This window comes from Cylas formicarius, unplaced genomic scaffold (genome assembly GCF_029955315.1).
Source record: "Cylas formicarius isolate icCylForm1 unplaced genomic scaffold, icCylForm1.1 PGA_scaffold_12__32_contigs__length_19106922, whole genome shotgun sequence".
Taxonomy (NCBI): Eukaryota; Metazoa; Arthropoda; class Insecta; order Coleoptera; family Brentidae; genus Cylas; species Cylas formicarius.
In genome coordinates, this window is record NW_026844225.1 from 8,409,374 (window position 1) to 8,423,242 (window position 13,869).

General features: G+C 32.8%; 1 protein-coding gene across 8 annotated transcripts in view; it reads left to right on the forward strand.

Annotated features, from left to right (window-relative positions):
• LOC132708646 (myocyte-specific enhancer factor 2) overlaps positions 1-13,869 on the forward strand; it is a 94,989-nt gene that overhangs the window by 29,451 nt on the left and 51,669 nt on the right. For all 8 annotated transcript variants that reach the window (XM_060681101.1, XM_060681100.1, XM_060681106.1 and 5 more), the window contains one exon: positions 6,917-6,960. The gene's annotated coding sequence lies outside the window, so the exon portion shown is untranslated. The remainder of the gene's footprint in view (positions 1-6,916; positions 6,961-13,869) is intronic.

Sequence of the window (13,869 nt, forward strand, 5' to 3'; positions counted from 1 at the left end):
TTCCAAAACCTTGCAGCAGCGGGTGTTGAATAAACGGGGTTTTAAATGAACATATAACATAAACTAAAATATAACATAAAAACATATAAAGACATATATAACATATGTGTGATGTTTATTACACGTTTCGTAGATAAAATAATATTATAATGACAATAATAACAAAGCCTTTCGCAATACTGATGAAATCTCATTACGAAAATTATCAAAAAAAAAAACACTTACTCAACAACGTGCCCCAAAAATTGTTGTATACTTATTCAAGGAAATCCCTACCTTCAATTCATTAGGGGTAGGGGTTAGTTCGTTGATTGAAAATTTCAAAAAAAAAGTGAGTAATCGAAAACACGGCGGTGTAGTTAGAATTGGTCACGTGCTAAGGCCACGTGTTCGTCGAACATGGATTAAACTCGTGGAGATGTTCACAATGCATGTTATTATTTTGCACCAATGGGCATCGATGACGCAATGTCCTTTGCTTCCGTTTGGTTTACAGAGAATCGCTCAAAATCAGTTAAAATCCACTCCATTATTGTCCATTTTTCTTTCTTTTTACATCACAGAAATAATTTTTTAACTTCGTTAGTTTATTATTGTCTTCATTTTTGTTATCAAATTGTGCTTGAAATTCCGGTCGAGATAAGTTTGTTTTTGATATTTTTTTATACATGGTATTATTTCATCAAAGGCTTGCAAAGTGCCAAGAAAAATTGAAAAAAAAAAAACTTAGAAAAAACAAGAATTTTGCGAATTTAGTTCGCAAGCCGTATAATCCATACGATTTTATTCGCACCGTGGACCTAAAACTAGGATGTTTCGACGGTATCCAGGAAGCACAGTCCAAAAATCTCTTCCTATTGGGCAGACGTCCAACGCAAAGTTGAACAACACAGTTTCGCGAACAAATGGTGCGCTCAAAACAATTTTTTTTAGAATCGGTATGTTTGGTTGGTCTATTTTTTCGAAAATTAGCGAATGGAAATAATTTTCCTTCTGCTTAGGAGTTGCTAATACTTATCGATCGGTTTTATCCAGGATTTTAAAGTCCAGTTTAAAAGTTCTTTCTCGGGAAATCAGATAACGCAATTATATGAAGTGATCCTGTTCCAACGGCCTTTTGTTTTACCCGAAACCAGGTAGATTCCTCAATAAAACGCCACTGGTGTAGTAGGTATCTCAGATGCCTGGATTCTTGGCAGATGGCATCGGCTTTTCCGGTGGTTTGGAAAGGTGACTAACCGTTAGGGAAGGCAGCGTTGCCGTTTTTGGTGTGGTCACAAAAAAAAAATCGGAAGTGCAAAAACATGTCGTCTCATTTTGGGTGCGTATGAGAATGCTGCCGGAATTTATTCGTTGATGTTTTTATGGATCACGGTTGAACTAATCAAAACGATAATTTTGTCGTTCATTGTCACTTCTAATATCAAATTACTTATCGCTGAATATTAATTATCTAAGTACTAGAAACGTTGTTTATTCTTGGTCTTGGAAAACAATAAAACTTTAATAGTGTATTTTAGTCACGAGTTTTGACACGACGTGTGAGACGAGTCAACAATTTTCCTAGCCTAGAAACATCGAAAGGATGAAAATGTCTAAAAAAGTTATGATGAGAAAGAAAGTGAAAAAGAAAATTATGAATTTATATTTTTTTTTGTTGATATAAAAAAACAAAATCTATATCTTATTGTAAATAGTATTTTATTTCATATTTTTTCTTATAATAATAATAATAATAGAATTTTTATTTAAGTGCTAAGTAATTTTAGTATTCCCATGAAATACAATAGAGGCAAGACAACTAATCTAACCCACCTAGATCACAAAGTTTGAGATATAGACTAGAATGTATCACTACAATAAACCAAAATAATCAAATAGCATCAAATAGGTAACAGTACAGCTTGCTTATCAACAATATTACGACTACGTACCATCAAAGCAACGGAATAGTATAATTAAGATTAAAATACTTTAATAAATCAAAACTATGGTTAGATAATGTAAATATTAAGTTGATTATAAACTATATATAACTGTTATACTTTTTATAAAACTTTTGAGTTCCAATGAAACTCTGAAGAAGCCAACAGGATGATTGGCGAAACGTTAGCTAGTTCGAGTCAACAAAAAATGACGCAGGAGTTTTATAAAAAGTATTACAGTAGCCTGTGGAAGTTTCTTTGAAAAAAAAAGTACTTAACTCTTATTTTTTAGGCAGTTTTCTTTAAGATTTTATTGAGCACTTCATTATTGTATATCGCTCGTTTGCAGGCTATTGGCTTCCTAACCAACTAGGCTGTTATTATTTTTTAGAGACAACATTCTTACACACACAGAATGTTAAATGCGATACCTAGAGAAATGAGATTAAAACAATTATAGAAGCAAAAGTGTACCAGCAAGAACTAGAGGATAGTATATAAGGCAGATAATGAAGGATATTAAATGTGATACTTAGAGACAGGAGATTACAATATTTATAGAGGAAAAATGTACACAAGTAATTGAGAATGTTAAATGAGACGAAAGAATAGAAGGAAAAGTATATCATCAAGAATTAGAGGGGTAGTATATAAAGCAGATAATGAAAGATATTAAATGTGATAATTAGAGACATGAGATTAAAGGATTTATAGAAGGAAAATGTACACAGGTAATGGAGAACGTTAAATGGGTAACCTAGAGAAATGGGATTAAAAGAATTATAGAAGGAAAAGTGTACCAGCAAGAATTAGAGGATAGTATACAAATCAGATATTAAATGTGATACTTAGAGACATGAGATTAAAAGATTTATAGAAGGAAAATGTACACGGGTAATGGAGAATGTTAAATGGGATACCTAGAGAAATGCGATTAAAACAATAGAGGGGAAAATGTACCAGTAAGACCTAGAGGGCAGTACATAAAACAGATAATGAAGAATGCTAAATGGGACACCTAGATACATGATATTAAATAATTATGGAAGACAAAATGGACCAACGAGAACTAGAGGACAGCATGTGAAAAAGAAATTGGAGAATGTGGATAAATGTGATACCTAGAGACATGAGATTAAAACAATTATAGAAGGAAAAATGTACGAGCAAGGACTGTATATAAAAGAGTGTTAACTATGGTTTCTAGCTGCATATGATAAAAAGTAGCAATGGATAACATACGAAGGAAACTTATAGTGCTGAACTAAGCCAATCAACTTGATTGGTAACTAAGATAAAGATCGAGTGTAAAAGAATCTCAAATTTAGCAGAAGAAACGATGTTAAGTTGTTCCTGAGTAAATTGTGTCGACGTAGTTTCGATCTTTATCTGAATTATCGTGACAATCGACAACGTCGCAATCACCTAATTAGAATAAAGAAAGAGAGTATGTGGACGTTACCGACGGATCGTGAGTCAACATAACAGCCGTCTTGACGCCTCAACCCCCTCTTCTGCTCCCCACACGCGTTCGTCATGACCTATCTGCCCCGGGTAGCAGCAGTTGCCAGCAGGAATACGTATTTTATAAGGTTACGTTGCCACGTTGACTACGGATTGTCCAAATAGTACTGTCGAGTACCCCAGCTATTTTTTTCCTACCCATATGGCCTTGCTTTGGGTATGATTCTCCCAAAAGCTTAGTTTTCATGTAGGAAAGAGGGCGAAAAAAATTTTTTTGATGTTAAGAAAACTCTCGTTTTATTAAACTTTTAATTACATATTGCAAAGTGTGGCAACGCTGTCCCCCGGTGGTATACTTCTGCTTGCACACGTGCCCAAATCTAAGTTTAGACTGGGGCCCTCTCTGAGTTTTTTTTCACGCGTTTATTGGACGCGGTATGCAATAGATACGTTTTGTTTTTGTTTAATTTTTCTTGAAGTTTTAACGCGCCACGCGCTAGGAAGTATTTCGCATCCCCTCCCCATCCTGAACTAAAAAAATGCCATAGATCACGTATATTTCCAAGTTTATTAAATCCGTTATGTATATCTGCTTCAAAGAAGATTAAAAAACTAATAAAGAGAATCTAATTTCGTCCTACATCATATGAGCCGTTTATATCAAAAATTTCTCTCAAATCGGGAATCTCGAAGCATTGCTCATGGTCCAACGTATTATATTGCCTTTTTTTGTTTTATTCCGTGAATTAAATTTTGCGCTGCGACGTGATTTTTTTGTTTTTTAATACAACGAATCGCTGAGATCGAGCAAAATTTGTCTGTACATATTTTATTTATACAAATACAAATACAAAAATTGTAGCTCTTGATGCGGCCTGTGATACTGTTTGAACCGATTAGCCATATTTTTTACGATTTTTCATTTGCATCTTATAATTAAAACCCTGTATATAATCAAAAAAATCGAATTTTTCTAAAGTAACAAGTTCAAGTTTTTCAAAATGACCTGAATCTCTTAATTCTTGCAGTGTGAACATAAAGTGCTATAAGGCCTGCTTATTATGAAATTCATAGAAAACTGACTATTCAGCATAAATGTTTTTTTGTTTACTTACATTATTAATAAGATCCCATTATTTATAGAACTTTACAGCTTTTTTAATTGCTTCAGATTTGGAGGAGACATGCTTTTGATCTTGCTTCATAACATATAAATCAAGTTTCTCCCTCCAATTGCCTCAGAAATACTGCATGTCAAATAATTTTGGAATATTTATATGATTTTTCCACTCTTAAATAAGCGTTAATAATAATTGGTAAAGATCTTGGTGTCAGTTTTTTGATATACGTGGACCACGTAAAATAAAAAAAAATCCGGTGTTTAAGAGGATTGTCTTGCTCTCCAGCGTTGTGATATCATTACTTGCAATGTAACTATTTAACACTTTGTACGACAACCTACCTGTTAATTGGGCTTCATGCCTGTTAAGTAGACTTCTTTAAATAAATAAATGAATAAATAAATAAATAAGAAATGTACCGCTTTACGACAAAATTACATGTGAATCATCAAAAATATGATATGCCAGGGCGACAGTTTGAGCACTTTGTGGTTTTGTTTGGCGCTGAACCAGCAAAGTCACCTATTAAATAACAATAATTATGCTTACCAAATCAACCAAAATCATAAAATATCTCATCAACTGTATATGACTGATTTGAAATTATAGGCTTGAGGAAAAGAGATCTATTTTCGTAGAAGAAAAGTTTCCAGAGACAATGGGTGAGGCTAATGGTGCTCCAAGATCTGGAGGGGCGTACCTGTGACTACCCAGGAATTTAGCTGAGCCTCACCACAGATAACAATAAACAAGCTGCACAAGACAATATAGTAAAAAGATTTAAATGCGAAAACCAAAATCAATGCAATTGCACGTTCGGATATAAACGGGAAAATTAGAACAACCCTAACAGACCCTAAACCTAAATCGGCTATGGAAAAGCTATACTTAGCTGGTGATGAATGAGATCGAGAGCTGTTAAATCTAGAAGCAGCTTTCGTAGATGAAACGAGGAACCAAAATAATTTTTCTAGCAATCCACCACCTTTATCATCAAGAACTTGCATGGTAGGTTAGCAAATTGGACTCGGTAGTCTACTTAAAGCAAGGTTATATTTTCCCAGAGATAGAGTTTTTCAGCTCCTTTACAGATTTTACAGAAAATACATTCTAGGTAGGTCGTACGTCGCTAGCTTTGAGGCAATACCTACACTGATCAAGCGACCAAGATCCGCCATCAAGAAATTACTCTAAAAACTGGACTGCTCAAGACTAGGACTGAATATTGCAAGTACCAGCCTTTCGTGACAAAGAAGACAAATATGCAATACAATACAGATAGATTGCATAGTCCAGAACGGTTATCGACCTAAGCATTCCAGTAGGTGAAAACTTCCAGAAAATCTATACCGGGAAGGCGAAAAAGTGGCGGCAGCTTTCATTTGACGTGAAAGAGCTCCGAGACCTGTAAAGGGTATACATATTCGCCATAGTCACAGGAAAACGTATCTATCTGAACATCTCCAGCAGTTGGGCGTTTCAAGGTATGCAAAAGGCAGCAATATTTAGGATGGGTCCATGGCAAAAATAATAATATTAATCATAATTAAACGTGTATTAACCACTTATTAATGTTACGATATTATGAAATAAGTATAAATATTAATATAAATAAATGGGCCTGTTAATACAAATTATAATACATAAGTCCTAGTTTCACTACGCAATAGTTAAAAACTGAAAAAAGACGGATTTTAGTATACGTGTGGAATAAAAGACGCTCATATCATTTTTTGTAAAACACTTTACTGCTGACTAAAGAGTTCCAGCTTTAATTTGTATCTAAAAGTTGTAAGAGAGAACTTAAAATCATTTACGCCAAATAAATTAATATATAATGCTATACTCAACGATGGAGTCGGAAAAAGAACGCTTAAAATGTTCTCACGTCTGATGGAATTGTTAAAATATACGTAACGTAACATTACGAACGTCTGCATGGATCGTGGGCTTTTGAATTTCAATATTTTATGGAAGAAACAATACTCGAAAAAAATATAATTTGGATACAGCTCGTAGATGACTAGATAGCTTAGATAATAGCTATTTCATTTAGTAAATACCTAATGACGATTCTGGTTTATTTTGGAAAACGCAAAATCTGCGCCTTGGGGATGAACAAACGTAACGACTTCGCATCTAAGTGCCTAAAACTGTATATTTTGACCGGACGGCGGTATTTAAAGTGTAGCAGCATCGATAATAAAATGGTTTCCAAAAATAATTGTTTTAAAATAAATCTACTACGAAGTTTCATTCATAATTCTTGCCGACACACCTTTACGAGGCGCCGAAAAAAATATCGATTTCCAGATTGATCGGTTTGGTTTTCCTCGATATGTGCTGTTTTCACAATTTTTCGGGTGTTTACCTTTTTTTTTTAATTATTTTTTTTTCTTGTTTCAGATCTGTTCGGTGACAGCAAATAGAGGAGCAATAGAGAAAAAATAGTGAGTATTTTGTTTCGGATTCGCCATCGCGACCCAAACGATTCCTGCCACTATCGTTCAGTTTTGGTTAGTTTAGGTGTATTTTTGTTTTGAGACTCGGGCGGCCTTCGTTTGTAAGATGTAGTAGATAATGCGTCACGTGCATATTTGCATTCTGGGCCCTTATTTCCTGCGGTTCATATTATGCGGAGGGTCGCACAGATGATTGACAGGGGCGGACTTGCCAGGCATATGTTTACTAACTACATGAGTAAAATATATTTATTTTTTGGGAAATTCTTCTAATGAAAATCGCAAATTATTACTATATATCAGCGGTTGCTGGATCATTTATACCGATTTCTTCAATATTTTCGACAAACCGGATATTGTCTTAAAGATACTAAAATTGCTTAGGATTCTATATGGATATTTCCGTTTTTCTTTATCAAAATGGTTAGTTATTATTGAAAATCATGCTTTATATTATTAAAATTGAAATAATTTAGTCTTAATATTGATAAGTGGCAAACAATATCATCAGCTTGTAACTAGCAAAGCATATTTAGGGCTGCGGTTAATTTTTATAATCGTATAGATAACATAACAAACGCGGCAAGATGATTGATGAGCTTTGTACATAGAAAAAATTTGGAAAATATAAATTGCAAACAGTAAAGGGTTTTGATAGATATATCTTTTTGATTTTGTTACGTGAGCATTTTTTTTCTGTAATTGTTTAGTAATGTTGTTGATATTAATCGTTATTGTATTTGCTATTTCTCTGTAAAATTATATACCGTAAATAAAGTGCTCTGTTTTATTGATTTTCAAATATTGAATTGAATATTAAATCAATTAGTATTTAATCTGTCTTCAATCGCAGTTTCCAGAGCTGCTGGTCGGTGGTACTGCGATTTTTTTCTCTGCAAAAAAATGTAAATATTACTAACCAAAACTTGCGAGTTATGCGAAAATTCAAAATATTAAACTTTCGGGATATAAGTCGAAATTTTGTAGTGGTGTCATCTCCAAGAAAATGTCTGTCTATGTGTCGTTTGTTGCTTAACAGGATAAAGTATTCTTTATCCCATCCGTTGTAAAAATAAATTAAAAATGTTTAATTGTATAAATACGCACTTACTTGTATGTACTTTCTTTATATTTATATTTATAAATAATGTAAAATTACCATTGTTTTATCACCGAATTGTTACCCCTAAAGTTTCGGCTAATGCGAAAATTTAAAATTTTAAACTTAAACTCCAAGAAAATGTCTGTCTATGTGTCATTTGTTGCGTAACAGGATAAATTATTCATGATCCATGTCTTTGTAAAAATAAATTTCAAAAGTTTAATCTTATGAATACTCACTTACTTGTATGTGCTTTCCTTTAAATTTTTGTTCTATAAAAACTCTAAGGGGTGAGTCAAAAATAATGTAAAATTACCGTTATTTTATCACCGAATTGTTACCCGGCAAATGCGAAAATTTAAAATTTTTAACTCTCGTGACGTCGGTCGAAATTCTGGAATCGCGAACTTGACAGACAATATGTAAATATCGAAATGCCTATACGTCTATGTCCGGTCGATGCAAGCCAGTTTCGTGCGTAACGGGATACATTATTATTTATCCCTGCCGTACTATGTTCCATCGAAAATTGAAATCGGGATGCAGTTTATGTAATTCCCCATATTGATTCTCTGAAGCTGAATACGATGCTGCCCCGACGTTTCAGCGATCTAGCCTGGCGTCAGGGTTGAACTTTTGATCCTTAACCGCTTCGAAATCCTTCACAATTGTTTTGCGGCTTGCGGATTATATTTTGTATTCATAGTAATGACCTGTCACTATGCAGTATCTGCGCGAACCGTTGGTTAAAATCGGCCGAACTACGATAATTCCTACTTCTTTCGTTGTCCACACGACTGAGCGCAAGGTTAAGGGTAGTTTATTTGGCCACTGTTCTCCAATAATCGGAATTTTTGCGTGCTCATTATTGTATAATAAAAAAATCTATCCTTATCACGTACTATAGTGACGTAGACATTCCAACACCCAGTAAATATATTTTAGCAATATTAAAAAAAATATATTCAAAAGAATTCTTAAATATTTAATAATGATTGATATCTGCTTCTGGTTATATTATTCCGCTGTTTTAAGGTGTACTTTTACATAATTTGTAATGCAAAATATTCTTAGTGTAGTATTACTTGGAAAAAAGAAATTATTTTTGTAAAGTTTACAAACGGCTTAGCCTCATCTGTATCGTAGTAGAACCCAAAATTACCACGATATATACAAGACCTAGCCATTTGTAAACTTTACAGCATAGACCATGAATAAAAGAAATGCATACATGTCTTTTTTGCCAAGTAATATTACACTAATAATATTTTGTAACAAATAAAATTTCTAATTTAATATCCATATCTACCTTTGATTATATACATTACATAATTTGTATACGCAGGATTCAAAATGTTGTTAGTGTAATATGACTTGGCCAAAAAGATATAATTGTAATTTTTTTTATTCACAGTCTTTATTGCAAAGTTTAAAAATATCTAAGTCTCATCTGTATGATGGTAGAAAACAAAACCACCATTTACCCATTTATAAACTTTACAATAAAGGTCTTGAATAAAAAAATACACATACGCTTTTGTTGCCATGTAATATTACACACTAACTGTATTTTTAAACAAAAAAAATCTGACTTAATATCGTTATCAACCCCTTTTTATATTCTTACACTGTTTTAAGGAGTACATTTACATCATTTGTTTAGATAGAATGCATTATTTTGTTAGTGTATTACGACATGACAAAAAAGATATATTTGTATTTTTTTTTATTCAAGGTATTTATATTTAAAGTTTAGTCAATATCGTCGTAGAACACAAAACTACCACTATAAACTTTACAATAAAGACCTAAAAAAATACATATGTATACGGCTTTTTTGCCAAGTAATATTACACTAACAGTATTTTGTAACAAATTTCTGATTTAATGTCGATATCATCTACCTCTGGTCATATACTTACACTGCTTTAAGGAGTAATTTGACAATACTTTGTTTACTTAAAATCCAAAATATTATTAGTGTAATATTAGTTGCCAGAAAAGGCCAGTTATAAACTTTACAATGTAGACCTTAAATAAAAAAAACGTTTTTTTTTGCTAAATAAAGTTACATAATGTATAATATTTTGTGAAAATACAAATTTCTGATTTAATATTGCGATGTTCTATAATACAGCGATGTGCTGAAGAAATAGTAATGGCAACAGCATAAGTAATTTATGCATAGTTTATAGGAAACCATAAAATTGAATTTCTTTCTAACTAATGCTTTTGCTATAGCGCTCTCTAATTACCACATGAAAAAGGCCCTAGCAAAGTTGAATCTATGATCGATGCAGTCAATTGATTATTGATAAGTTGCTGATTAATCTGAATTTGCGGGACTTAGTGCTATGAGAAAGGTTTGTTTATAAAAAAAATATTTGTCTCAATTAACTTTTATTACTCTGTATGGGCAACATAGCTACAACAACAACGAAAAAATCAAAACCATGTTATAGACTCAAAAGTATATAATGCGTATAACATAATAGAACTTTCCAGAAACATATTCATATTACATACCTGGCCTACTTTTTCGATAAAACAATTTAACACCCAGAATAAACATATAATCACCGTACAGCTGAAAAAAAAGGAATTTTCTTGATAAACATCGTGTGAGGGTATTGTCAACTCTTGGATGAGTTATACCTATCTCGACTACACTTCCCGATCTTGTAAAGAATTTTATGATTGTGAAATCCTTATTTACTTTGTCATCATATACTTGTGATTCTATACCATCTGAGTCATTCACCACGGACACGTAGTTTTCCCAACTTCAGTGGATTTTTCTTTTATTTACAAATGTTGTTTTTATTTATATTAGTTATGTAAATAAACAATATTTTCATTTTTATTATTTGCATGACCAATGATCACGTGACCCAATTCACTAGTGTGACTGGAAAAATTGTAAAATGGAATGTTTTACATGGACTAACGTAAAAATAGCTTTAAAAAGTATATTAATTTTGTTAGTGCCAGTTAATCATGATGTATTAACGTAGAAGTTGCACATCCAGTATAAAATATGGTTACCGACTTAGACTTTTAACTATCATATCCCATCCCTTCCCCCTTTAATAGGCAAAAAGACTTGGAACTGTACCAGTATCAACATAACACATGTAAACAGTGGTGGATTGCAGCCTAAATGTTTCTCTGAGAAACAACTAGGGTAGACGTACTTCCAACTGTTGTGGCAAAAATTAAGTTTTATGACAATCGTGAGCCCACGCCATTTTTGATTCCAGGGAACACGTTCTTCACATTCCAAACGTAGCTGTCTGATATATCATGACAACACCAACCGAGAAGGGCATGATTAGAGCATTAGATCTAATTTTTTGACCTATGATAATAATAATAATACTTTATCATTTATTTCCAACAAAATCAAATTATATGACAACGAAACCCGGCCAGAAGTAAATAAAATATAGATTACGAAACAATTAACAGAAATAAGAATAGATTACACAATAAAATGGCTCAAATATAAATGACAATTTTAACAAAAAACAAACAAAAATTCAAAAAATATAGCATTGCTGGGCCTTTAAAGCTTTGATTGCATGCTTGAAACAACTCCATGAAATGCGAGACTCGACACAAGTAAAATAGGTAGTTCTGATGATCTCTATGAAAAGCAGCAAAACTGTTTTGACTTGACCTCAAAGAGTTTATCTTCTAGGTCCAACTAAGTTAGGAGTCAATAATCACTCCAAGGAATTTAATATTTTTGACCTCCTCAAGTTAACATATGGAGAGTAATTCTTAACATTTAACTTCTCCGTTTTGTCTACATTAAACCTCAGGGAGTTCTACCTGAATCACTCTCCCATCTCTCTCATATCATCAGCATACTTCACATCGAAAATAAATAGAATGACTTTGAACCATTTTTATTGATACACACACCTACTACTGTCTCCCAGGTTTGATTTTAACAAAGAAACGCAAGACCCTCGAATCCCATAGCTCTCAAATTTCCTGAACATACTCTTCTACTGAGAAGGTTAGCTGTACTTTGTTTGAGTTTACACAGAGACTTAGATAGTTCATTACGGAATCAATTGTCCTTTTCTTCTGGAACAATAATAATAATAAACTTTATTACTCTGATTGCCCAGATCCAATATCCATTGTTAAAACGTTATTTACAATATGTGTGTTACCTTCAACAAACTGTCACACTGTTATGATGGTCTACAGGCGATATTTAGGCAACTTCGTTTATCCGCACTGACAAGGCTTATAATTTTGTTTCTTCTTCTTTCAATTTTTTTAGTTATAAGTTTAGTAGATATAAGATTAATTTTTATGTCTCCTGTAATTTTTTTATATGATTTATATTTAATATTTCTTGTAATTGGATTTAATTTTTTGATGAGTAGCTCTACTAGAGCTCGCCAATTAGTAATAAATGAGTACCAAAATTAGTTATACTAATATAATATAGTTAAGGGCCCAGGACTTCAGAACGCGTACCATCACCATCTGTGCTGTAATGTTGCACCAGTTCAGCGCGAATCGAACAGATTTTAGATTTGAAGTTGGAAGATGTAGGTTCAGGGGATGTTAAAAGCGCTGCCTTCTGTATTTCGAAGCTAGATGTCTAAAAGTTCAGATTTTCTCGAAAATATATATTTTGATATGATAATTGTTTCGACAACACCGTGTGTTTATCAAATGTTTTTGATTTGATAAAGGCACGGTGTTGTCGAAACAATTGTCATATCAAAATATGTAATTTCGTGAAAATCTGAATTTTTATTTTGATAAGTGGATTTTTATCAAGTAAAAGCCACCTCATTTCAAGCTAGATGTCTGTCGAGTATTCAGAGAATTCTCTATAGTTCAATAGCGAGCGATTTACACTTCTGCTTCTTGTCAGTTTCTTTGCAGATGATATTCTAGCCAACTTGAATAGGAACATCAACAATAATCACAACCTTCTGTCTATTCATATGGGTCAATTGTACATAAATGTACGTTTTCTTTCTTTTGGGGCTCATGTTGGTATTGCCTTTGTAAATCCAGTTCATATTGGTAATGAATTTATCTTAATAACGCTTTGATTGACTGTAACTTTTTTGTTTTTAAAGATATCAAGGTAAATAAATGAACAAAATGTAAGTGACATATAAAAAAAGCCTATCAATGTTCTGATATACAAGCCTACGTCATATTTTTTTTTGGAAAGGAACACCCTGTATATTATGTATGTGTTTAATAGAATACATTATTCCGATTACAATGATGTAATACACTGTATATTTTAGTCCACTCGTTTTTGACAAATCGGCAAAAATAAGAAATTTTTATACAATTTCAAAGGGTGTCCTCACTGACTGTAATAACAATAATTATTTACAAATCAAAGTAGAACCACGAAAAATGACAAGACACACTAAAGTAAAAAATTCTTAAAATTGTGTGTGTGTATGTGATCACCATTTTCCTGATCACATTTCTCATTTGCACTAATTGTATGATGTCTTGCATTTAGTAACGTTTCCGGATTGTTTTTTAACGGATTGATTACCCCTGAAATCTGTTGCTCAAGTTCTACGACATTATTACACGAAGTTATGTGCACGTGACTTCTTAAATGTCCCCAAAAGAAAAAATCCATTAAATTTAAATCGGGGCTGTTGGCTGGCCAATCCTATCCAATCCCCGGGATATTCCGTTAAGAAAATTTTGAACTTGCACAACATTGTGAGGAGGAGCACCGTCTTGCTGCCATATAATCAGCGCTTCTATATATTGTTCTATTTGGTTCA